Below are 15,000 nucleotides of genomic sequence, written 5' to 3' on the forward strand. Positions count from 1 at the left end.
ACTGCCACATTCACACACACACACACAGAGACACACACTGCCACACACACACACACACACACACACACACACACACACACACACACAACAGTGAGGGAGTAGCCGATGAAAAGAACATTGCAAACCATCGGCCGAACAATGATCCACAGCGAGAGCCACCGGCAGGTCGAAGGGACGAAAGAAACTGGAGAAGAAAAGGGAAAGCCAGGTTCACACGAGTTCAAGGCCAACCGGCACACTAAAACGTGGAGCTTTAGCGTCAAGCGAGCCACACTTTATCTTGACCTTAGGGGAGCAAAGACATTTCTTGCGCGGGCAGTCGCCGAGGCAGTGATGGAGGTCGGATGGGAATATCAGATGGATAGTGACGGCCATTATCGGCGTAGGGTGTTATGTTACATAAATGTCACATCTTTTCTTCTCCCGGGGAAGATGATGTGGGGTCAGGGCTCCGCATTGGCTTTCAATCTTTAAAGCGGTACCATACATCAGAGCTAGAGCCATGCCGTTTTTTAAAAAGAATGAGACAATTCTAGCACGGCTCATGTGGCTCAGATCATCAGACCTGTAAAAGACACACTGTTGTGTGTAGTTCAACCTGAGCCTTTTCAAAGCTGGGTGGCACTGTTGCATCAAATACCTTTAATTGTATATTTATGGATTTCATTCATTATATCTGTGTGTATATATCTGACCAGATTCCTACCGGGGTCACACCGGGCCCTGGGGACTCGGCGTGGACTGAAAAGACCGGGCATTATTTGTTTTTCATGTTGGGTTTATCCAGACTTGGGACTATGGTAATCGGCCCGCTCAACCAAACAGCCCAGGGGAGCGGGAGAGATTGCAAGCAGAGGCCTAGCCCTCCTGCTAAATCAGGCCCAGGGAAAACAGCAACATTTCACAATTGCCCTGTTGTATTATTAGCCTCTTAAAAGGAAGCTTCAATTGTCGGATCAGACTGGGAAGAAAAAAAAGGAAAACTAAGTCTGGGAAAACACCAGCATCCGGCCCTGACTGCAGTGTTTCTCACCCTGTGTCTCAACCTCTCTGAGCCAGACTTAGTCGAACTCTATTCCCTATTCCTGTCGGGGCTCTTGACACATCATATTTTCCTGTCGGTCCAATTCGACTCACTCTCTCTGTCCCTGTCTGTCTTAGTCTCACTCTCCCTGTTCCTCTCTGTCCTAGTCTCACTCTCCCTGTTTATTTCTGTCTTCTTGTCTCACTCTCCCTACTCCTGTCTGTCTTACTCTCACTCTCCCAGTTCATGTCTGTCTCAGTCTCACTTTCCATGTTTCTGTCTGGATCCTAGTCTCACTCTCCCTGTTTCTGTCTGTCTCCTAATCTCACTCTCCCTTTTCCCGTCTTTCTTCCCAATCTTAATTCTCACTCCATGTTCCTGGCTTCTTGGTTTCAGTCTCTTAGGTATTTCTATCTCTCTTGAGTCTCACTCTCTGTGCCTGTCTGTCCTCTCCCTCTAACTCTGTTGCTGTCTCACTCTGTTGCTGTCTGTCTTGGTCTCACTGTCCCTGTCTGTGTCTGTCCCCTAGTCTCACTCTCTGTGCTTGTCTTCGAAGTCTCACGATATCTGTTCCTGTCTTTCTCTTTTGTCGCACTCTCTTTGTTCCTGTCTGTATACTAAGTCTCACTCTCTCTGTTCCTCTCTGGTCTGTCTCACTCTGTTCCTGTATCTCCTCTTGGTCTCACACTCCCTGTGCTTGTCTCTCTCCTACAGCTTTAAAATCAATTTCTGCTGACGTTAGTTATTTTCTCCCAAGATTTTCTCAATAGATATGTCTCTGTGACTGTGTGTGTGTGTGTGTGTGTGTGTGTGTGTGTGTGTGTGTGTGTGTGTGTGTGTGTGTGTGTGTGCGTGAGTGCTTGCTATTCACTAGAGTTATGTGGGTGTGTGTGTGTGTGTCTGTGAGAGGAGAATGAGTGTGTATGTGTTGAGAGATATAAAAAGTAGTGGGGCAATTCAAAGAGCAAGGGTAGGAGCCATTAACTTCCTGCCATGGCTTGATGCCTGCATCCATATTCATGCAAAATGTGCCCCACATTTCTTGGTAAGACCCTATCGTCAGATCTAATATTTTGGTATTTTCTCTATGTCTCCCTAATGGCCAAATTTGGTTTTCTCATGCACTGTTTTTTTTTCCTCCTCCAGAGTTTCCTGTGTGCAGAAATATGAGCTGGGGAAAGAAAGAGAGCTAGGGAGGCAGGGAACCAGGGTGAGAGAGGGTGAGTGAGTAATATATACAGAGAGAATATACAGAGAGAGAGAGAGAGAGAGAGAATATACAGATATGGAGACAGAGAGACAGTGAAAGAGAGAGAGACTTACAGAGACAGAGAGAAAGAGAGAGACAACGAGACAGAGAGAGAAAAGAGAGAGGAGAGAGAGAGAGGGAGAGAAAGAGAGAGAGAGAGAGAGAGAGAGAGAGAGAGAGGGACAACGAGACAGAGAGCGAAATAAAAAGAGAGACAGAGAGAGACAGAGTTAGAGATCGAGATAGATAGAGAGAGAGAGAGAGAGAGAGAGAGAGAGAGAGAGAGAGAGAGAGAGAGAGAGAGAGAGAGAGAGAGAGAGAGAGAGAGAGAGAGCATACATCCCAGCCCATCTCCTTGCAGCTCAACTGGTCGGCAGCCAAGCGCTCTCCTTGTCCCCGGGGGCGGCGCACACTGTCTGACCTCATCTGAACTCGCCTCCAACTCGACCGCTAGCGCCGCAGCTCCGTTGATGTGCCAGACAGGAGCCAGGGAGAGCGAGGGAGAGAGAGAGAGCGAGAGAGAGCGAGAGAAAGAGAGAGAGAGAGAGAGAGAGAGAGAGAGAGAGAGAGAGAGAGAGAGAGAGAGAGAGAGAGAGAGAGGGAGAGGGGGAAAGGGAGAGAGAGAGAGAGAATGTAGAATTTGGTGGTACGGACGTCGATACACAGACGGATAAACAGTCTGATATAGGGACGGTGATGGTTGTTATAGCGGCCAGGGTGCATTTGTCTTTATGGTTCAAGGCGAGGTTTGCAACGAAAAACCTCTTCCTCTCTTTAAGGAGGGATTGCATTAGCATTGGAAATGAACCAAAACCTTCCTCGGTTGGAAATTAAATGGAAATGCTTGAGCACATATTATTTTTGCAGCACATAGATACAAGTTGGAGTTCAGTCTCAGGGTGTGTTTGGCCTTGCTTTCGTTTTTGTGCCGTCATGTTTTAGTGCAGTTAGGGGCGCAGTTATTATCACTATGCTGTCTGCAATGCTTAATGGCAAACAGTTCCATATGAGGCTGGCAGCCTTGATCACAACAAGAGGCCATATCAGGCGTTTAAGCCAATCTAGACAATCTAAAATCATGCAGAATGTTAAAGGGGAACTGTCACACTCTGCTGCTTTTTTGTAGAACAGAGTACTGATTCAAATACCTGTACATACACCACAGAATCGCAGCCTGCAACAACAACTCAATTGTTGTTGCAGGCTGTCAACAATTTCTGAGAAAATAGAATATTTCCGTTGTATACCACTAAATTACACGCACCACAACTTTGGAATCGTGGTTAATTTCGAAGGTGTCAATGAGCAATGTGTGTGAATTGTACACTGAACTGAGTTTCCAAACAAGTTATTATTGAGTGACCTATACCACACTTTACTTTAGAACGGGATCTGATAACTATACCAATGATAATACCAGTAGTACTAGGAACACAGTGGGTAAAGCAAGCAGCCATGGCCATGACACTGATCAAGTTATTCATCAGCATCATACAGAAGATGCAGATCAGAAGGAGTTCAAGCAAATGGAAATGAATATCAATAGGATTATAGCGAGCCACAACTCAAACAAACACAGGCTGGGTTAAAAGAACCTTCTGCGTTAACGCTGAAACACAGATGAGAAAAGAAAGCAAAAGTAAAGTGCACTGAGCAAAGGGGAACATTAGACAGGCGAAAAAAAACAAACACATGTGGTTATCCATAATGAGCACATCAGCACGAAAAAAAGACACTTCAAAAGGCAGGTGCAAAGAGCTTCTCAGATACACTTTGTATGCGTTGACTTATACACAGGAAGAGAAGGGCGGCTTCTCACAGAGTTACAGACACACACACGCACACACACACACATTGAAAGGTAACAGTGTTGTCTCCTATCTGTCCAAATGCCGCTAACTTGCCAAGATGGTACTATAGGACAGATGTGCAAATAAAAATGCTCTCGAACAGACACACAAAAACGGGCCCATGTGCATTGCTGCTGTGCACAAACGCAAACATTCAGGCATAGCCCACCTTGTGCGTGCCGTGAACCTACACAAATGCACATACAGGCACACACTTGCACAACTTCTTGTCTGTCTCCCACATGTACAGCTTGTGACGCATTGGAAAACACCACCGGTCCCCACACATCCTCTGCGAGCAGAAGAAAAGGAGAGATAGAAAACAGAGCGGCTGACTTGAAACACACAGGAAATATGTGGGTGACCGCTCATGCAAGTGTTCTTCTGTGTACACACATGTGTGCACGTATTGGGATCAAACATGTTTATCTCATGTGGGTGTATGTGTGTGTGTGTGTGTGTGTGTGTGTGTGTGTGTGTGTGTGTGTGTGTATGTGTGTGTGTGTGTGTGTGTGTGTGTGTGTGTGTGTGTGTGTGTGTTTGCGCGTGTCAGATAACCTTCAAGGTCAGTTTGTCGTGCCACCTCTAGTTTTGGCCCTAAATCTGCACCCTCTGCAGCTAAATGCAACAGACTTGTAGGAGTGTTATAAGCTATATCCGTGTTTACCCCTGCCATCTCTGCAGTGAAGCACAGTTCACCGCAAAAAAATCGAAACATTCTCAACCTAATACCTGTTGGAGGTAGATGGGTGTATCATTACAGCTCTAAACAGCACAGAAGGTGTGTGTGGTATGGGTACTTAACCACAAGTTTCGTTTCCCCCGGCTGAAATAAACAAGCTGCTGAGCTTCTGCTTTCATATTGGGAACTCTGTGTTCCACTTGTGTAACTGATCATTTGATACACGATGTGTGTCTGTGTGTGTTGTGTGTGTGTCTGTGTCTGTGTGTGTGTGTGCATACTCATGCGTGTTCCTCATACGGTAAGTCCAAATTAACTGCACACACACACACACACACACACACTCCCAGACTGGCCCCGTCTTCCTCATTTTCTACCATCCAGGGAGTTTTCAAAATACAAAATAATTGTTTTCATTATTTTCTGCTATTCTGGTATATGTTTGTGTATGTGTGTGTGGGTGGGTTTGTGCACATGCATGCGGGTACATGTGTGTGGGTGTGCATGTGCCTGTGTGCACGGTTTTGCACTTTGTGTGTGCCTGTGTGCGGTTTTGCACACAAATGCGGTTTTGCATTTGTGTGTGTGTGTGCGCATCAGAAGGGTTTTAGCATGGTCCATCCTAAGACAACTGTGAAGACGGTGTGTGTGTGTGTGTGTGGGGGGGGGGGGGGGGATACCTAGCAAAACCCGGCGGCTTTAGCATCTGTCCAACACTCTGGAAACTCAATCACTTAATGACTACACACACGACTGTAATATTAAGGGGGGGTTTTACACACACAAACGCACATACACAAACACACACACACACACACACACACACACACACACACACACACACACACACAGGCAGTATGTGGATATACCTTCCAAAGTAGTAAGTATTTTCCTGTGTCAAAACGCACAGCCCCACAGCCTTCACCACCTATGGCACCGGTACATTTATGTCACATAACGTCATCTTTCTTAGCCTATTTTTCCCTCTTCTAACACGAACATCTGCCACCTTCGTGGGATGTGAACGCATGGCTCTAAAGCCCCCTTCTGTGCCACCTTTGTTTGCTCTGAGTTCTGAAAGAGATGGCTGTAAGGACACTCCTGTGGCGATGTGCCCATGAAACCAGTTTCCTGTACGGCGGTTCTCCCCTTACTGCAGAAGAAGCGAGAGGAGAAACACCTGTTTCCCTCCTTGATTTCCCCTGGGGCCATCCCAGCGACATTGACCATCAACCTCGCCTTGCTCCAAGGCATGACAGGATTCAGGAGGCCCCTTCAAACTGATATCTACTTATTTCTGACCCGGCTTGGTGGATATATCTCTGTGTTTCGTAATATCCACCTTTGTTCATGTGTGTTTCTAGAGGCAGCTGACACAATGCTGATGAAAGATGTGCAGCATGGGAAACATGATCCCAGAACCAATCATCTAAAGCGTCTGCTGAGTTTGAATTGTCAACAGAATTATTATATAATTGTAGAAATATGCTAATTTCGAAATCACGTCACCATTCCAGTAACAAACTGGTACGATGCTTACATCATGAAGATGACATAATAAAAGGTTTGTATTGATGACAGCTATGCAAGAAAAACACACACACACACACACACACACACACACACACACACCTCTTACCTCGGCTAGAGCAGACAGTCTTGGTCACGGAGGCGTGTCTTGGAGTGGAGTGAAGAGTACGGTGGAGGTGGAAGTTGTGGAGGAAGAGGAGGAGGTGGTTGAGGTTCCCCCCCCCACCCTTCTTAATTAAACCCAGTCTCCGGGAGAAAATTAAGGTCACGACCTCCCGGACCCTCTCCGTCCGCGGCGCTCACCGTCTGAGAAAGGAGAGAAGAAGAGAAGGACTTAATCAACACATATGAAGGGGCTGCGATGACTTAACGAACCGCCTAACGAGGCCTACTGTCATTTAATAAGGGCTTTCTGTGGCTTAATTAGGCCAATAACCCGGTGAAGGGGGGAAGCCGAGCGGATGAGCAGGCGTCGTGTTTGTTATGGCGAGATTGTGTTTTTATAGCGGCCGGACAAACAAGGGAGAAAAGCCCCCCCCAGCACAACCCCCCTTGGCTCCCCACCTCTGCAGGAAGGAAGGCATTACCGTAGCCATAGCAGCATTGCTGTGGTTTTGAGTGCGCCCCCGTGTGTGTGTGCGCGTGTGTGTGTGCGTGTGTGCGTGCGTGCGTGGGTGTGTGTGCATGCGCGTGGGACACACACAACCATAAAAGAATATTCTAAGGTATATTTTAAAATCAATTGCTGCTCTTGCGGTATCTGAGGAATTGTCTAATTTGGAAAAATGTCTAATTTCTGTCAGATGAACCACCAAAACATCTGCATGGTTGAACCTCATGGACTCAAAGTTTAGACATTGAGTCAATGAACAATCTGATCAGCCTATTTATCCCTTTCAGCATTCAAGTCAGAGGTAGCTTTATAAACAAAGGTCTCAATCTTGCTATTACATACAAGTGAAGTATTGTCCAATCAAATCAAAGCCTTCAAAAGCATTTCCTTTTTTAGCTTCCTAATTAGCATTCAGAATCATTTTAATGAAGCCGTAATCATGTGGATGACTAAGATCTAATCTCCACAAGTAATCCTCTCTCACACACAGACACACACAACCACACACACAAACCCTGCTGCTGTCAAACCTGCTAAAAAATAATTAATTTGTGTTGAGCCGAACGACATTGTGTTGTGTCGTTCCTTTTTGTTTTAATCACTATTCTTATCATTTGGCTGTCTTGACAGGTGATCTTCGGATGAACAGTGTTGTGCACCTTTCGAGGTTGACAAATGACATCACACCGCCATATTCAGAGACATTCAAGCATAAACTACCGCACAGCGCACACTACTATTACCACACGGTGAGTCATCGAACACTCTGACTGGGGTGACGACAGGGCTTAGTTGTCGGTCGCTGCCTCACAGCCTCACAGCCTGGCACCGTGGCACGAACACGACGCCCCAGGGGAAATCAGGAACACCGTGCTACCATACGGCCGGGCTTTGATTTGAATGATTCATACGAGTAAAAAAGGAACCACACTCGCTGGCATCGTCACTTCGTGAATCATTGAAGGGCCGGCGATGGATACCGCACACACACACGCAGGCATGCATTAAATACCACTCACACACCACATCATCCTCCACCTCAAACTCACACCAGTCACCGCGACACAATGTGTGCGTTTGAGTCCGGAGTAGGGTCAGAAATAAAGAAAGGCTTCTGGGTAGTTTTCCCGTGATAAAAATCAAACATTGCCTTAAAAATTGGGATGACGGAAGCTTTTAAATGCGCAGGTAGGATGATAGTGTTAGCTTCTGTTTTTCACACCCTATTTTCCAAGCAGGCCCAGATTCTTTTTTTCAGTTAGAGTTTGACGAATCACCATAAATATACATACTGTTTACATATGTCCCATCATTTTAATCAAATTGCCCTGGAACAGATCCATAATGCTCCAAAAACGTATAACATGGCCGGGCCAACGGAAAAAGCTTGCTATAAAAATGTTAATTTCCCACCCTGGTCTAGAGACAGCGTTAATTACTGAGTTGAGCCCCCCCCCCACCCTCGGCAGCTTTGACTGATTGTGGCTGATGTAAAAGCTGTGGAGGCCTGATTCACACACAGAGACGCCTGGATGCTGGGGTTCAAACGCAGTGTTCCTCCAGCCCGTCACGAGAGGCGGCCAGCATCTATCTGTGGGCGGCTTTAGTTCCCACTAACTACCAATGGTGTGAAATGAAATGACTGGGGTAAAACGGTGAGTCAAAAGTGACTTAAAATACCACCGTAGTGTAAAGACTCATAGGTCGGCGTTGCTTGGGGGGGGGGGGGCGGGGGAGGGGATAGCTATACAAATGCTGCAGTAGCCAGGGATGATACTGACCCTAGAATTGAAGAGTCTACCCATGTAAAGATGTGTCCGTTCCAATGGGAATATCAACTGAATAAATGTATTTTATAAATGTATCTTTAAAAAAATGTGTTATTTGTAATCTCATTATGAAACGCCAACACATCCAGTCTAAATCTGCATGTGAACACACAGGGAAGACATCTTGCTTGTGATTGCGTGTGGGTGGGCAATATATACACACATATGCACAGACACACACACACACATATACACACAGGTTTACCAACTGTACATTTCGAGCGCTTGATTTAAACAGGGGGATGTTACTTGGCTCTCAGGCTTCTGTGAAATCTGCCACCGTTCTGATATAGAGCTACCGTATAGTGCAATAACGCCAACAGAACGTTTACTAGTCTATACCATATCTATTCCTGAGGCTGTGTCCACCGCAGTTGCACCGATCCCTATGGAGTAAGAAAACTCTCTTCTCCATGGTGGATTTCCATCTGAAATGGTAGAATCTATTCCTAATCTAACTTGGACCAGGCGTAGGACAGTCACTGACAGCGTGTTTAACCAGATTTGCATCGTGAAATTAAAAAAGGAAACCCCCTATAAATAATTGGCAGGATTGTGGATAATTAGGGCTAGACTTTTGCAGACGATGAGAAAAAAACGGTGCATTACCACAGCCAATGTCTTCGCTTTGTTTTTTGTGTCTGGATGCATTCGACATATCATATCTGCCGACAAGTGGCATGAAAAACATTTCTCGAATAGTTTCTCCCATATCTGAACACCGTCGGGTTTAAGATAGGAGACTTATAGGGCATAATTGTTTCTGCTGCGTGCAGATGATGTCATACAGCCTGGAGGATTGGTGCATCGGAGCCAACACATAACAAAGATACCCGGTGAAAAACAGCTGACAATTTTGCAGAGATTACATCATGGGACACCATGAGAGAATAAACACATGAAATCATTACGAGTTGCAATCAAGTAGTAATTACTATACTATTTTGTCATTAAGGAGACACGTTAATACAAGACAATTTACAGCAAACTCAGACGTATGAAGTCCTCAAGGAGCTGGTATCAGGGAGGGATTAGGGCGGCCTACTCAAGCAAAGACGTACAGACAGGCTGCGTCGGACATTGGGAATCAAACCCGGAACCTTTCAGCTTTGAGTCGAACACAAGTAGCCACTGCGCTAGCCATTTCTGTATCCTCCCCCCCCCTTCCCCCCTCCAATTTCCTCCTCTTAAAGCCTCCCTGCCTTTATTAGCTTTTATTGTGCGCTTTTAAACCCTGTAAACATTTTAAAAGGGGCTAGACAAATAAAGTTTATACATGATATCCTGCCAGTTGATGCTTACTTCCTGGCAGATAATAAGTATCTGCAGAGGACTGTAGGGCACTGCTATATACATCTCATGACCCCAGATCCATCCGTCTCCCCCTGCTCCCGTCTCTCTATGAGCCAGATATGACTGATGCATGAAATATGCAGGTGATGGCATTCATCGAGTCACGCCAGATGAGGGGCGGGGCTTCAGAACGATGACAACGTGTGGTGCTGAGTGATGCTGTCACCAATGATGTCACCATGATGGAGGCTGAGGTCGATTTTAGCAAAAAGGGTGGCTGTCATCCTCTCCTCCTCATGCCATTGTACACACCTACCCACACACACACACCGACACACAACGAGACACACACACACACAAACACACCCTCCTCCGATTTAATCAACACCATGGAAGCCAAAGCCATGCCTGCTGTGGCGTATATCTGCTTAAATCAGTGGCACATGGCAGATGAGCGAGACGCAATAGTGTCAAAGACGCGCAGTAATTATACCGAAAAAACAGAAGAATGAAGCTCATACAAGTTCTCACAGCCCCCTCCGCCGAGACCAACTTTTCTATTATCCATCACCAATATGACGCTGTTAAAGATCAGCCTCCGCTGCTGATTCCGGTACCCAGCCAACTGCTTGGATTTACGAGCCCCGCACGGCACAATCAGACCTGCAACACTCACGTCAAGTCAAGACTTTGGCCTTTAAAGGAGCTATTTTCTTCCTTTCTTTTTTTGGTCATCCATCCCACGACACAGATGTTTAACGACAATTGGCAGACAAAGCGTCTGGTGAAGTGCTTGTTTTGTCACTATCGATATCCCAGAACCGCTCGGCTCTAGGTGTTCCCACGTTGATGGAGAGAAAAGGAGCGATCATCCTCCACCTCATCTTGGATCCAGAGGGTCCCATGTTATGGCAGAACCTCTAAGCGGAGACGGCACAGAGCCTGGCCCGTAATCCAAAGACCGCAATGGGCCAGGTCATGTCTGGTGTCCTGTTTTGTTTCAGAGATATTCGACTGGATAAAACTGATTTGCACGTGTGGATAAAGCTTTCAGAGTATTGCCACAGTCGCCGTTCTACATGGTGTTGAATTAAAACCTTAACAGGCGCTTTTTTACAATTGGCTACTGGCGGCCGAGTTTACGTTCGTCAATTACAATTCCAGATGTTCCCTTCCGGCAACATGATTGGTCGATATAAATATTAAGTGTGTGACGGGAAATGCTCCATTCTACCAGATTTGATCAAGTCTGATCTGCTGTCAGACTTTAGACATTAATCTAAAGTTTGATTTGTGAGACTACCCTGCACACTACCCACTGAGACAGTTTTGAAAACATCATAGCACTCTAGCGTTTGCCACTCCCCTGAGAATCCCTAAATGACACACACGATTGATTGTCTATTTCCTTGTTATGTTATCACCTATGAGAATGTACAGTTTGAGCCGCAGTACAGATCTGTACAGGAGACAGACTGTGTGGTTCATCAGGATCATGGATGCATACGACTGTAGAAGTTCAGCTCAGGATGAGGTCGAGCATATGCCCCCCCTCTGCTGTTTATGTGAATATCTGTCTGACCGCGAGAGAAGAATATCAGTCTTTGTGTTAAAAAGTCTCAAAACTTCATAAGAAATCTCTGATTTATCAAAGGCTAGAAAAGGCTAGCTGCGAACCCGGTAAAGGTAAGGCCTTGGTATTTATGATGCTAGCGGTTTGTTTCAATGTCCTTGAAATTGGACAAACAACACAAGGTATTAGTTCCCATAACAGAGTCACAACAGCAGTGAGCCTATTGGTTACCCACCGGCTACGAGGTTATGTGTCCTTCATCACACTACGCTGCTCTGGTAAGAGAAAGCACATGGTGCACCTTAGCAATGTAATAACACAGCATCGACCAACCCTGGACACCTTTCGAAGGGGTCCTTGGAAACGAAGCATGACTCGTAACTCATGACCCAACACAGTTCATAGCTAAAGTACATAAGTGTACAGAACATTTTCAAGGCATTTGTATTGGACTTATTATTCCTACAGAAGTCAACGGGCGTACATGTCGAAGGTCTTGGGTTAGTGCTCTTGGTCTAAGAGAAAATATTTATAAAAAAACTAACCTAATCCCAATTATGTTACGCCAGTGCAGAAGTCACCGAGAGTGCAGCCAAAACACAAGCATGAACAAACCCTACATATTCACCTAAGCATCTTATGTTCGGCTCGTTAGTTGTTGCCAACATTTCTGGTCAATTCCCAAAGTAAACCGGTTACACCCTTGTCTTAAAATGCCTCCCCCCTCCCTTCCCCCTTCCTCCCCACTCCTTTATTACACTCAAAATTGTATTGAGTGTGGCTGGAGGGGCTTTCTCACAGCACAGATCAGCTGACATCACATGTGGCAGAGATTTGAACAGTTAAAACAGCTGGGCTGCATTGTAAACTATGAACTCAGATCAACTTAGGCATCCACAAATGAGAGAGAGAGAGAGAGGGAGCGTGAGAGAGAGGGAGACAGAGAGACGAGAGAGAGACAAAGACAGAGAGACGAGGGAGAAAAGAGAGAGAGGGAGTGAGAGAGACGTGGGAGAAAAGAGACAGAGACAGATACAGAGAGACAGAGAGAGAGCGAGAAAGAGAGCAAGAGAAAGAGGGAGAGAAACTGCAGAGGCAGGCGGTAGAGTTAAAGCCAGCAAAAGACAAGAGAGAAAAACAGAAAGAGAGAGAGACAGATTAAGTCAGGGGGGCGTTCGAAGGGGAAAAAAGACCGTACACACAAACACACACCCACACAAACACCACTTACCCTCAAACACCACAAACACACACTCTCTCTCACACACACACGCACACACACACACACACACACACACACACACACACACACACACACACACGCACACACACACACGCAGACACGCACAGGCACACACCACAGGTTTCGAGTGAACCCGGGTCTCTTGGCTGGATGAGAGATCCCATCCTGAGTCGCTCCAGGCCATCTGCAGCTGCTTGCCGCTCCATAAAACCCGGCTCCTAGTTAGCCAATAACGTTCCCATGATTCACATCACCTTCCCCTCGCCGTCCAAGGACACAGGAGTCCCCATTGTACCCCCCCCCCCCCCCCCCCCCCTTCGCCAGGCTGATGAAATGCCCACTTCTATTGTTGCCATCCCTGCTCCAACACCAACAGGGGGGCACCACTCTTGGCCCAAGCCCCAGATATGGAACCAGGCCAGATCCGTTGGAAAACAAGGATTAGAAGAAAATTAAAGGGAAGAAAAAACAAAAAAAAGGTGTGTTGCCCGTTTGCGAATGCTTCATAAAAATCATACGTGCCGCCTCTCGCCAAGTGGTCCAAGAATCACCTCCTTTTATTTGATATGTATACTTTGACGGCTGGAATGCCTTTTATGTTGCCCAAACAGGTGATTTCCAGGTAATTGTAGCTAAGAGTTTGCAGCTCTTAAAACAGGTCCACAGAAGACAACGTGTTCCTGTGTATAACACTCTAATTACTGCATTAATGCAGCATGCAGGCCCAGAATAGGTCACGGATGGAAGCAGCGATCACGCCACCATTTCAACCGGTGAAATCTGTTATGAAACTGTGTTATTTGTGTTCATGTATATTATATGCCATTATTTTGACCCTTCACTTTATAGGGGCAATATTGCACGTTGCTTACTTAAGGTATTACTACGATGAGATCCAAACCATTGGGATGATTTTCATGTTTATCTGGATGTTATTAGGCTGAATGTCTCTCGTTGGGTCTAATTGGATAATCATTGTACACTCTGTACAGGACCAGTCCTATTATAGCGCATCATTCTAAAGGGGAGTCGCGAAATTATATTATTATAAAAATGTATGTGTTTTTCCTTTTCTATTCAATGTTGACTCAACAACTAATCAGGTTCTCATCCAAGTACAACATTGTGGGGAGGGGAAGGAAGTCGGGAGGCAGTGGGGAGGGGGGGGGGGGGGGGGCGAGGGTGAGTACAAGATTAGATTTGACAGCAGGCAGAGAGCAGGATGAGCTCATTGTACTGGCTACGGCAACACACCAGGCCAATCATCTGGAGGTTTATCAAACCGAAAAATACAACATTCAGGTAAAAAAAAAAAAAGACATGTCAGCAAATAAAAATGATACATATCATTAAAACAATGAACCGGAGAAAAACTACAAAGTGTAAGATCACGCGACGATAAAAGCCCTTTGAAAGAGGACCGCTCCTGATTGCTATTATTATTTCCATTTTTCGTTGTAGAGTTGTTGGGTTCGATAAAATTAAAACAAAATAAATCCATGCCTTTAAAGGTAAAGAAATCTAAACCGACGAATAGAGATGGATTGTTGTACAACCCACACTGTGAGATGACCTCAGCTCAGAGAGAGAGAGAGAGAGAGAGAGAGAGAGAGAGGGAGGGAGGGAGGGAGGATGACAGAGCGAGAGAGAGAGAGAGAGAGGGACCGACCCCTGGGTGGAAGATTGTTTATGAGGGGGATGACATCACCGGGCTTAAAGCAGCCGATGACCTCATGTTGACAAGACACTGTTAGAACGAGAAGGCAGGAGAATCAGGCAAAGAGTGAGTGCAAAAGGCACCATCATTAAGATAATCAATGGCCTCCATAAAAACGACAAGTACACGTGTCAAGTGATGTCCCCCCGCAAAAAAATAACCCTACACATTAGTACGTTATATGATGAACGGTAGAACAAAGGCACTTTGTGGTGATGCAATGTAATTTGCTTGAAATTGGGTTGAAGTCATTTTAGAATAAAATGTGTTTTGAGTCCAATGAGAAAACATTCGACGCAATTTCAAAGAAACATTTCGTAAAATACTTTCTAAGTATATATTTACACAAACAGCTTTCAGTTTTTGCAGCCAGCTGCTTCTCCGGCGGAGCAGAAAC

General features: G+C 45.7%; 1 long non-coding RNA gene across 1 annotated transcript in view; it reads right to left on the reverse strand.

Moving 5' to 3' along the window:
• LOC307088148 overlaps positions 1-15,000 on the reverse strand; it is a 93,888-nt gene that overhangs the window by 38,074 nt on the left and 40,814 nt on the right. Inside the window, exon 3 of the long non-coding RNA XR_013812546.1 lies at positions 6,445-6,641. This is a non-coding gene — a long non-coding RNA (uncharacterized lncRNA). The remainder of the gene's footprint in view (positions 1-6,444; positions 6,642-15,000) is intronic.

Source organism: Pollachius pollachius (genome assembly GCF_949987615.1).
Source record: "Pollachius pollachius genome assembly, chromosome: 1".
Classification (NCBI taxonomy): domain Eukaryota; kingdom Metazoa; phylum Chordata; class Actinopteri; order Gadiformes; family Gadidae; genus Pollachius; species Pollachius pollachius.